The sequence below is a fragment of the Podarcis melisellensis genome (genome assembly GCF_964234715.1).
Source record: "Podarcis melisellensis genome assembly, chromosome: 1".
In the NCBI taxonomy this organism is placed as follows: Eukaryota; Metazoa; Chordata; class Lepidosauria; order Squamata; family Lacertidae; genus Podarcis; species Podarcis melisellensis.
The window spans coordinates 103,579,443-103,590,847 of NC_138528.1; positions in this window are offsets into that span (position 1 = coordinate 103,579,443).

Consider the following 11,405-nt stretch of genomic DNA (forward strand, 5'->3'; position numbering starts at 1 on the left):
CCTTTTTGCAATTGTGGTAGTTGTGGGGAAATCTACAGGTGGAGAAAGATAGCCCATGTCCTCTCAGTGATGGATGCAGAAAATCCAAATGGCTCCACCACGGTAGGAAAACATGTTTTGTTTTTGTTTTTACACACAATTAAAGAGTAGTGAATGGCCAATTCTTTTGTTATCACTTCTTATTTGCTCTTCAATGTTCTCCCCCAAATCTACTGCCTGATGTGGGCCACTGCATCCTGTCTGATGGTAAGGTAAGCTCACATTTCACCAACTACATGTGGGCTTTCTGATACATTACAGTGCAGAAATATACCCATTTCTTTAGTACATTTGTAGTCCAGCATTCGCCCAATGCCTTCCATATAGACAAGCATACTCTGTGTGAACTGGAGCAGCTTGTGCTCCTCCTTCACAAATCCAAATATGAACATTAGAGAGCACTTGTTGAGTTATTTAAATAGGCAGGAGGACATCAATTGAAGCTCACTTAAGTGGCAGAACAAGGCTACCCTCAACAGTGGCCACCATACCATGTGACGTTTGGTTGGTATCCTAACAGGCTTCTGCTTTCTATAATAAAATGTCCTGTGAGAATGCAAGTGCAGCATTCCCCCTCCACAAATGTTTCACTGAATCCACCCATGGATCCCTGGATTTTCCATGTATAATACTATATTTTTTATTCAAATATCATGTTCAGAATTTGAGATCATCTTATACATGGGTAGTGCATTGTGGGGCCATTGGATTGGTTGCTGCTGTGAGTTGGAGATTGTTATTGGTGGCTGTCGCTGCGGCAATTGGGTGGGCAATTTGCTGCTTTTTCGACGATGGAACAGAGGATCGGTTGCTTTGTTGACACATGCGAGCGGCATTGTTGGGTTTGTGGGTGACCGATTTTTGGCATTTCCCCCTAAAAAAAGCTCAACAACTGTGGGCAATCCTTCCCCCAAAAAAACTTAACAACTTTAGGGAATCTCTCTCCCCCCCTCCATTTTCTAAATTTTGAGTCCCCAAAAATAGGGGTCGTGTGATACATGGAAAAGTACGGTAATTGCAAAATGAATAATATGAAATTTTGTTCCTTATCCATTAATCTCAGTAACACACAGCTTCTTTTAAAAGTCCACACTGGGACTGGCAAGCTCAGGGGAGGCAAAACCTCCTCCTATTTTAAATATTTACAAAATCTAGTAACAAAACAACTGGATGTGTGCATTGTCGGGTTTGGGGTTTGACGCCTAGAAAATCAATCAAGTTCTAACATGAAGTTCTAAATGAGCAGAAAAGTTATTGGGGATATGCAGGCAGATGGTTGATAAAGACCTGACTCATTGATCAATCTAGAATGTTTTCACTTACAAATACATTGCTTTGACTTCAGGGCATGCTGAGAGGTACATGTATGCAGACTGATAGAGAGGCTTACGAGGAAAGAGAGTCAAAGGATGTGTTGGAAGAAACAAATTTTAGTTATGTTATTATTGTGCTTTTCATTATTCAGTGCCTTGAATCAAAATTTATTCTCACACAAATATAAATCAGAATATCCCTAGACCTGTTACTCCACTCCACCATCGCATCTTGCTTGTTCACCCACCTAGATAACAGGGTGCAAGTGAGAAGCAGCAGAGACCACTGCCTGCTTATTCACTGGTTGTCTGCCTACCAAGAAAGCAAGTAGTAGCAACAATGAAGAAGAAGAGAGCAGCAGGAGCAACTGGTGATAATGGTGGTGAGGAGATAAACTCATTGAGAAAGGAGGGTAGGCCCACAGAATATGTCTTGCTCAAGGTCCCTTTGAAACCTGAAGCCAGCATTGCTCATTCCAGCTTGCAAAAGTCCAAAGCAGATAGTGCAATCTATTTAGGCCCACACAGAGAGGGCTTGCATGCTATGGCCAGTGGTGTAGTTGGGTAATTTTAGACTCTGGACTTAAAGGACTTACATGCCATACTGAGTAATATACACACCCCACAGTATTTACATTGGGCAATTGTGGCACAAATGTCTGGGAAACCCACACATTTCATTTATTTCCCTTTAAATATTCAGAGGCACTGGTAGTTAAAGTATTTCAGTCATCCTCATATACTGTCCAAAGGTGAGAAACGCTGCAGAGGAAATTCACAATATCTTTGACACTTTGCATCACGAGTTGAGATGCTGCTGGGTGCTGGGCAGTAAGAGAAATACTTAATGAACGTCTCCACTCTAAGAGACCCCCAAGACAAGTGCCGTATGATTTATCAAGATAGGCAACACACTTGCTTCTCCCTTAGAATTTAAATAGACAGGCATTAACCCCCCAATCATCTTCCACCAATTGTACCACACCGGTTCCCAAACTCATCTGAAGAGGGGGGGAAATTGTCCATATGAAAGCATAGTCTAATGATAACACTTGATGTCAAGGGGGAAAGTTAGAGAGAGAGAACAGATTTTGACTTCCAAGTCAGATGCAAACCATCACAAAGAGCTAAACTACATATGATTAGACCATGAATCTCCAGGCGTCTCTTAAAAACAGCCATGGGAGAAGGAAAGGCTAATTGGATTGAGATTATGGGAGAAAGGAGTTCAGCACATTTCCCACCATGCCACATCTTGAGTGAAATTTTAGGTGGCCAAAATGCACAAGAGGAGAGGCATGTGGAAGAGGAAACTGCATCAGGTGTTGCTTGCATGGCAAGCCATACCTGCTGAATCCCCTCCTCCACACAACTATTCAAGCAGTAGGAGTCCTGTCCTCATTTGGATCCAGCTTCCTTATTGAACTTGAACTGGAGAAGCACCTGTCTTGAATGCACAATGAATCGGGTTCAATACTACTCCCCCAGGCCCCATCCAACACGCTCAGAAAGCCCTCCAATCTTCTAGAGAAGCTTTTTTAGAGGGTGGTGCAGGTAGCTGCAAAAAAAGAGGAGCAGCAGAAGTTTTTCTTCCTTGAACTCCTTTAGTTTAATTTCTTTTAGGTTCCAAGTCACTGAAAATATTACATTACCCAGAAGTGTGACAGGAAACAAAAAGAAATAATTTTATAAAATATTTTAAACAGGAAGCTTTTCATACAAGCACTTCCAGAATGGAGGGTGAAATTTGTAGGCAATATTTCAGAGAATGCAACTCTCTCCAAAATGCAGCACTGTGTAACAAGTGAAGTTTAAAAAAAAGGTGGGAAATGGAGGGGCTTGTGCATTTCCTTATCCATTATGGAATCACCCTTACCCTAATTTGACAGCCAAAATGAACAAGAATTCAAATATATCACAGAGAGTTAAAAGCAAGCTTCATTGAAGTCACAGGGAGCCAAATCAATAACTTATTTCAGTTTGCTGCTGGTTTAACAAACAAACACAAATTGTCAATGAAAAAGCTGGCTACATGCAAAGAACTCAAACTAACACTAGAACTGGCCACAAGAATCTGTGTTGCAGTAGCAACAGAGCAAATAATCTACAGCAATGTTACTTTGGCATTAGTAAAAAAAAATGCAACTTATTTTATCTTTGAAGTCTGCTTTGAACATTGGGCAGCTGTGAAGATACAGTTAAAATATATGGGCATTTCCTGCTCTTTTGTAATAGCTTAATTGTCCTTTTTTGTAATTTTCCTGATAGCATCAAATTACTCAATGTGCTGAAAATAAAAAAGAGGTTGCGCAGAGCTCTACGCATCTCCAAACAGGGTAAAATATTAATAACAGGTAAATGTGGTTCAAGGCAGCTGAAATAGTGTGTACACTGGGGCAAAATGTCCTAATCTCACATACTGGACCTGAGCTAGCAATAGCTGAGTAGAAAGGAGGCAGTGGGGTAGTGGACAAATCAATGAAAATATTGACGTGATCTACATCAGCTATGAAAAAGGTAAATTCCATGTTAGCAGGGCTGGCCAACCCAAGGTGAGGTAACTTCCCCAGGCAGCAGCATCCACGGGGACAGCAGACCCAGCCTCCAAAAAACACCTCACACACTGCTGCTGCCACTGTCATTGGGGACAGAGAAAAATGTGGGGCATTTCTTGGAGGCCAGATCTGCCTCCTCCTCAGTGCCCCCCCCACTGTGCCTCTACAGTGGCCTCTTGGTGAACTGTAGCTCTTATCCTCCCCTGCTGGTCTCCTACCCTTGTTCATAGCATAGATATGCATTCCTTGCTTGTTCCTGTTGTAGCTCTTCATGTTGGGATACTACCAGGGAGACAAAGGCCATCATGCCCCCACGCCGTCTCCGGACGATCCATCGATCTCCCCTAGAAACGCAGTATCAGTCAATTAGCGACACAAGCCTCAGAAACAGCTCCCACATTCCAGGGCTTGTGCACGCTCTTTCAGCAGAGTTCGTACAACGAAAGATGCACTCAGGAGAGCATTATTTACAACTTTATTCAGCGTTGGTCAGAACAAAGGAAAAACATGACTGCCTGCTTCGATGTCCAGGCACAGAGAGAGAACACAAAAGCTCTATACAAAAGAGAAACATCCTGTGAACAGGAAATATGCAGGCTGTGACACAACAACCTGCTCCCTTTTTTAAGGTGGAACGGAAATATCCTAATACTTCACTCACCCTTCTTCCCTGGCCGGGGGGGGGGGGGCATTTTGTGGTTTACCTCAGGTGCCAAAACATATTGGGCCGGACCTCCATTTTATTAGGAAAGGGATCGACAATAAAGACTGCCAACATCATAAGTGTACAAATCGATGGAGTAATCACACTTGGAATACTGTGTGCAGTCCTGGCCAATCCATTTCATAAATGATATTGGAGAACTGGAAAATTGCTGAAAAGGGCACCCAAAATGATCCAAGGGCTGTAGCAACTTTCCTCGAAGTTAAATATTTGGGGCTGTTTAGTTTCAAACAAGTTGAATAAGTGGAAACATGACAGAGGAGTATAAAATAATGCAGATAGAGAGAAAAACTTGTATTTGTTCAGTTTCTCTTATTATACCAGAACTGGGGTAATCCAGTGAAGCAGTAGAAGTTTCAGGACAGAGTTTTAAAAGTAGTTATTCACATCACACAATGAATCTATGGAATTTGCTACCGAAACATATGGTGATTGCTACCAACTTCAATTGCTTTAAATAAATTAAAGGCTATAAATGGCTACTTATCATGATGGTCATATACCTTCAGGAGCAAGAACAGGAGAGGGCTATTGCATTCTTGTCTTGCTCATGGGCTTCCTATGGGCATTTGGTTAACTGCTATGGGAAACAAGATGGGCCTTTGGTATGATCCAGCAGGGGTCTCCTTATGTCTACTGGAACTGAATGCAGATAGTCTCAAAATAGGGTGCAGTCCAGAAAACATTAAGCATCATTAAATCCAATTCATTTCAGCAAGTGGGAGTTAAGCATATACTTAACTTTCCCACTGAAATCAATGGGATGCAAACATGCTTAAACTTGTCTCCATTGCAACTCACAGTATGCAAATATTTTGAACACAAATTCTTATTGAATTACACAAAGCAACTACTAGCACACAATATGGCTGTGACTTGTATTTGGCATATTGATGTCTTCTTACAAGTGGATTTTTTGGTCTTCAGTTTCCATCCGTTATATTTTCCCCTTGAACGACTATGGTACACATTTTTTTTCTATTATGTGTGTTTTTCTGTACAATAAAATGTTTAAAAAGCAAACAAACCTTCTCTGTTCCTAAACCATTTTATCTGTGTAATCTTACACCATTCCTGAAATGTAATTCTGCTTCTCTTCCCTCTCCCAGCTGGCTGAGATCCACAGGTAAAGGCTTTACCTGCAGAAAACTCATTCAAAACTTTTGTCCAAAGGATTCAAGTTATCATTATAAGACAACCAAACATCCCTTCTTCTCTTAGGATTTGATTGCTCAAACATGCTCCTTTTTGTTCTAAAGATTTCATTAGATTCAAGGAATGGGTGTCATGCACTCAAGAGTGGACTGAGCTAAAATGCTTCATTTTGAAGCATTATTCCAGAGGTTCTTACTGCTTACTCATTTAAAAGGTAAACTTTTCTTGGGTTGAGCCTTGTGTCAATCATCGCTTTCTTACGGCCCCTAAGCTTCTCTTTTCTCCATTAGAAGCTGTTAGCATCTTCAAAGTCATATCAAAACACTGTTTGTTCTGGCCTTTGATTTCCCTCACACAGAAATTTCAAAGACTACAGATCTATTTGAGAGAAGGGGGAAGGGTGTCTATTAGGTGGGCATTTGTCTCTGAGTGTTATAGAGCTTGACAGAAGTAGCAACGTTCTCATAAAAGAAATCTGGATGCAAATTGTTTGTATCCTACCTGCCTCTCCAGACTATTTCTGTTACTTCATAAATGCACCCACCTCACAGTAGTTTGCCAGCCAGCAATGCTCGCTTTAGAGAGGCAAAAGGCATTTGTTTATCTCTGATGCACTCGTTTTTTATGCCTGACAGATTTAAAATGCTTTGAACAAGTAGGAAGGTTCTTTCAGATCAGGATTGCTCCTTGATGACCCCAGCGATGACTCACAATGACAAAGGTCTCACCTCAGAACAGAACGCTATATTTTGCAGCTGTCATTAATTGACTTGCAGCTTTTTCCTAAATTCCCCCCCCCCAAAAAAAAATCCCACCTTGGACTTCTGCCTGTATCTCTCATATATAGTAGTACCTCGGGTTAAGTACTTAATTCGTTCCGGAGGTCAGTACTTAACCTGAAACTGTTCTTAACCTGAAGCACCACTTTAGCTAATGGGGCCTCCTGCTGCCGCCGCTCCGCCGGAGCACAATTTCTGTTCTCATCCTGAAGCAAAGTTCTTAACCTGAAGCACTATTTCTGGGTTAGCGGAGTCTGTAACATGAAGCATATGTAACCTGAAGCGTATGTAACCTGAGGTACCACTGTATGTGTGTGTGTGTATAGTGATGCCTGCTATCAAAAGATATGATCAGCCATATTATTTAAGGGAGAGCAAACCCATAGAATTATTGTACGGTTATGGGTTCTTTTAAAGGAATGGAGCCCAATGATAATACTCTGGTGTGTGTGTTTCAATTCTGCATTGAAATAATTATTATAAAAGTGCTCCCTGGGGAAGCTGGATCACAGTTTCCAAGCACTTTAATGGCATTACAATAAATAACAAATGCTATCTACTGCTGCTGAAGGAAGTACACCATACTGTGGGGAAGTGGCACAGTTGTAGTTTCATTGCAGAAGTTAAGAATCTCCTAATCACTTGGTCAAGGAGGAGAAAAACTGTCTAAGCGTATCACAGAGTTTTCTCCCCAGTGCATCTGGATACATTTGGCAGGAATGCATAGCATTGCTTGTTGCAGAACCTTATAATTGGAAAGGCACCAGATGCTAGGCAATGCATTGCAAAGAAGTCCCCATCTCAGTCATTACCCCTCTGCATTTGGCTCAAGCTGGATATCATCAGTTATCAGTAATCCTACTATCCTTAGAATGTTTCACACTGGTGACTGCAGCTTCCCACACATTTTCTCAATGGGCTTCAGTCTTCGTGTTCTGACAAGTCACTATTGCTGCTCCACTCATGTCTCTAAACTGACCACAGGCCAACAGGACATCATCCCACTCTCAGAGGTCCCCTTTCTTGCTACTGGAATATCATGCTTAGCCCAGGCTCATCTCCCCATTGAGTTGAGACATCCACCCTTCCTTAGTTTCTTACACAAGAGGTGCAGGTGGAGAAAAATGGCTCCATGAAATCCTCTCCTATCAGCTGCCAACCAAGCAAGCAAACAAACAAATGTCCTGTCAAAGACAAAACACTGCTATAGGTAAGATTCATAATAACGATTGTCCAAGTCATAAAAGGACAGCGCAGCTTGCAACACTGCAAAGGACTGGATTTGGTGATCCTGAAGGACTCTTCTAGTTTTTCCTATTGTCTTCTCTCATGCCATCTTCAGTTCACTTGTTTCCTTTACTTTCACGAAATGGCCAGGGGGAGATTGCTAGATACCTTTCAAAGTCAATATATTCTCTACACCTAATTGCCGCCTCTTGACACCATGAAAGACCTGTAATGCGCAATTATGCGCTGATGAAAGTCTCTTCTAAATAGTACCTAGTGGGAGTATTGTTGAAATATGGAATTTCATTTTCCGAAAGCAGTAAATCAGCAAGGCCTGCTATTTGGTTAGATTTGCCCAACTTCCTGTATCACAGCAGGCTTAATTTAATTAATTCTAACCTATCCTTATCATTTGTGGAGGTAGCGCTAATTGCAACGACACCACAGCAATTTATGGCTGATTATCCTATGGCCCCCAAAATGCCCTTACACATTCCCCTAATATTTAAACTGGCATTTCACTGCTGCAGCTTAATCTCAGTCTCATTAACCTGCAGGAACAGGACAGGGGGGCACCCTGATATAATACCCACCCTACTGAAACAATTCTTTAAGTTTTGATAGGCAGAAATCCTATCTTCCTTCGCACTTCATTCTTTTGTAGTTTGCACAGCTATTTTGCTCTTAAGTCATCTCCACTGTGTTTCTCCACCCCCAAACCCCAAAAAACACTTGCAAAATGTTCTCCCCTCCCCCAAGCTGTCCTTTGAACTTTCCCGGGTTTGTCTACACTGCATTAAAAAATGTGTCACCACCCTTGTACATATTTGATGTGTGTATGGCACATTACTTCAAAACCATACCCTCAGGTATTATGCTGCTGTATCTGATCTTCATGTTTAGAGGGTACATGTGTGATTGTTTATTGCTTTCAGTCTTCATCCGACCGCACTTTTCACTGGCTATTGTTTTCTACTTCCCTAACACCCTCAGCAATTTTATTAAGGGCTTATTTACAGGAGTATTGACAAATGCATAATGGCGTGAATTGAAGTGGATCCAAAGTTTATTTCTTTCTATTTTATTTGACCTTGTTAAAGTGAGGAAACAATTATTCTCCCTCAAATACCTATATGTGAACGCTTTCCCTTTTTGCATTTATATGTTAATAACTCAGAATTATATGGTCCTTATTTAGCTCTTTACATGGATAAAGCAATTCTCAGCACTTTTAAATAATTCATTGAAGGCTTTGCTGCAGGGCTGCTGTGTTCTGAAAATTATACAAATTATATGATTGAAAGGAATGATGCAGGAGTTTACCAACTTCTTTTTAGAAAGGAAATTGATACGCACGTCATGTTGCATAAAGGTTGGATTAGAGTAGGAACAACATTTTATTGAATAAGTTGTTAAATCAGGAAAAGGCGGGGAAATGCAGCACTTGCTTTTGTTCTGAATGCAAATTCTCTTCAAGCCCAACAGTAAAAACTTAAAGAACCCCAGTTTTGCAACCAGGAAATAAAAAGTGTTGTGGGTTTGGTTTGCAAGCATTCTTCCTCCTTTCTCGCTTTCGTGCTCCCAAAATCAGTTACACGCAGGTCCCCACTATCAAAACGCTCACTATCCAAAATTTCAGTTAACAAAACACAAAGAATTACACCCAAACCTTGCTACGTGAACAGCTGATTCAGATGTCTGAAAAGTTGGAATTTCGCCACTTCCTTACTTGTTTGTGTTTTGCTGGCAACCATTTCCAGTGGAAAGCATGAGGGGGAGGGAGGGAAGAGAATAGACAAATCACAAATTAGAAATGTTCCCATATAAAACAATGGAAACCACCAGCTTGTTATGTGAACGCTCATCTAATGAACCATTTCCTGGGAAAGCCTTGTGTTCAGAACAGAGGCACCAATCTGTGCCCAAGGCTGAGGGGCCCCGGCATGGTGTGTGACATCACCTCCCTGCCCAACTCTACCCTCTCACCACCCCAGTATGTGGCAGCTACACTGCAGTCAGGAAGGTAGTGGCACCCTAGTGTACCACCTGCATTTTGTAGCCTCTGTATTACTGATCACTCAAGTTTAGCTTGTGGTCCACTAAACACCCAGTTCCTTGTCATTACTGCGTTCTTTCTAAATCCTCACAGACAAATTGCTCAATGATCTCTTCCTGAACTTTTCCAGGTAGCCACTTCAATTGGATCTTCTTCCCCTCCTTGTCTTTGAAGATCAGGAAAACATTTGCCCCCTTCCAATTTGTTGGATGGGAAACCACATGGCAGGGGCAGCCCCTGTCCAAACTAGCTCTTGATGGCTGGAAACTCAAAGCACAGCTCAAGCATCTCGTCCCCCCAGCTCAATCCATTTGCTATTACAGTTTGTGCAGCAGCGGCTAAAACCAATTTATCAGGCTGGTCTGCCAGACAGCAATAAAACATAAATATATATATATATATTTAAGTCTGGAGCTCATAGAGAGATGAAACTATTTTACATGATTTTTAATTAGTCTAAGATATATTAAGGCTGCTTTATTCAATTGGATTTGCTGATCTTGTTTAACAAACTTGCAGCCAGGATTTAGCCAACGTGAAGCATTCTCAGGTTCCATTTATTTCAATGGGAGAGATCCGATTGCATGCATAAGCCTCCCATTGAAGTCAAATTGGCTAAAAAGTACTTAACTTCAGATGAAATGCGCCCATTAGGATTAAGTTCCTTTAAAGGAAATGGTCATTTTAAAAGAGAGAGAGAGAAGTATATCACCTAATTAAACTTGACAGCTTATTCACAATGGGTTCTTGCCTGGTGGCAGCTTGGACATGTTACATTTAAGAAGACAGCATAATAAAGCCTATAACAAGCTGAATTAGACAGTGGAGTTTTGTTTCCTGCTCGGTGTGTTCCTTTCTTTGTTTGAGATTGCCAGGCTTTGCCCTTGGTTAAGACACAATATAGCTGAGTGTATCACACTGAAGGGCATGAAAGCGCCTAGCAGAGTATTTTGAAAGATTGTTTGGCTCCATCCCCATCTGTCTTTGTTTGCTATAGCAGAGATTCCCACCCATGAACCTCCCTTATTACTTCAACACTAAGCACACTGTCCCTACCTACTTAAGGGCATACATACATAAAATGGAGGGTGCCATCACCTACCTTACAGGCAGATTCATGAAGAAGAAGGTGATCTCTTAGGTCAGGCTTCCTCAACCTCAGCCCTCCAGATGCTTTGGGACTACAACTCCCATGATCCCTAGCTAGCAGGACCAGTGGTCAGGGATGATGGGAATTGTAGTCTCAAAACATCTGGAGGGCTGAGGTTGAGGAAGCCTGTCTTAGGTCACTGGTCCCCATGTCACAAAGGAATTTAAAGCCAGGTGTGTGGCGGGTAGAAATTTGGCTCAGCTAGAAGAGGGTTTGCAGGCATCACCAATCAATTGGTTGGTTCTGCTCCCCATGAAAAACCCTGTGCTCAGGGCTTCAAAAGACACAATGATCAGCTTATTGTCAGGTGTTGAAAAGCCCCTTTGCAAAGTCCTCTGCATTACTAGGGTGGATGGTTGGTTGGGTCTTGTGAAGCACATTAAAGGGAGGCTTTGCAGTGCCAGTAA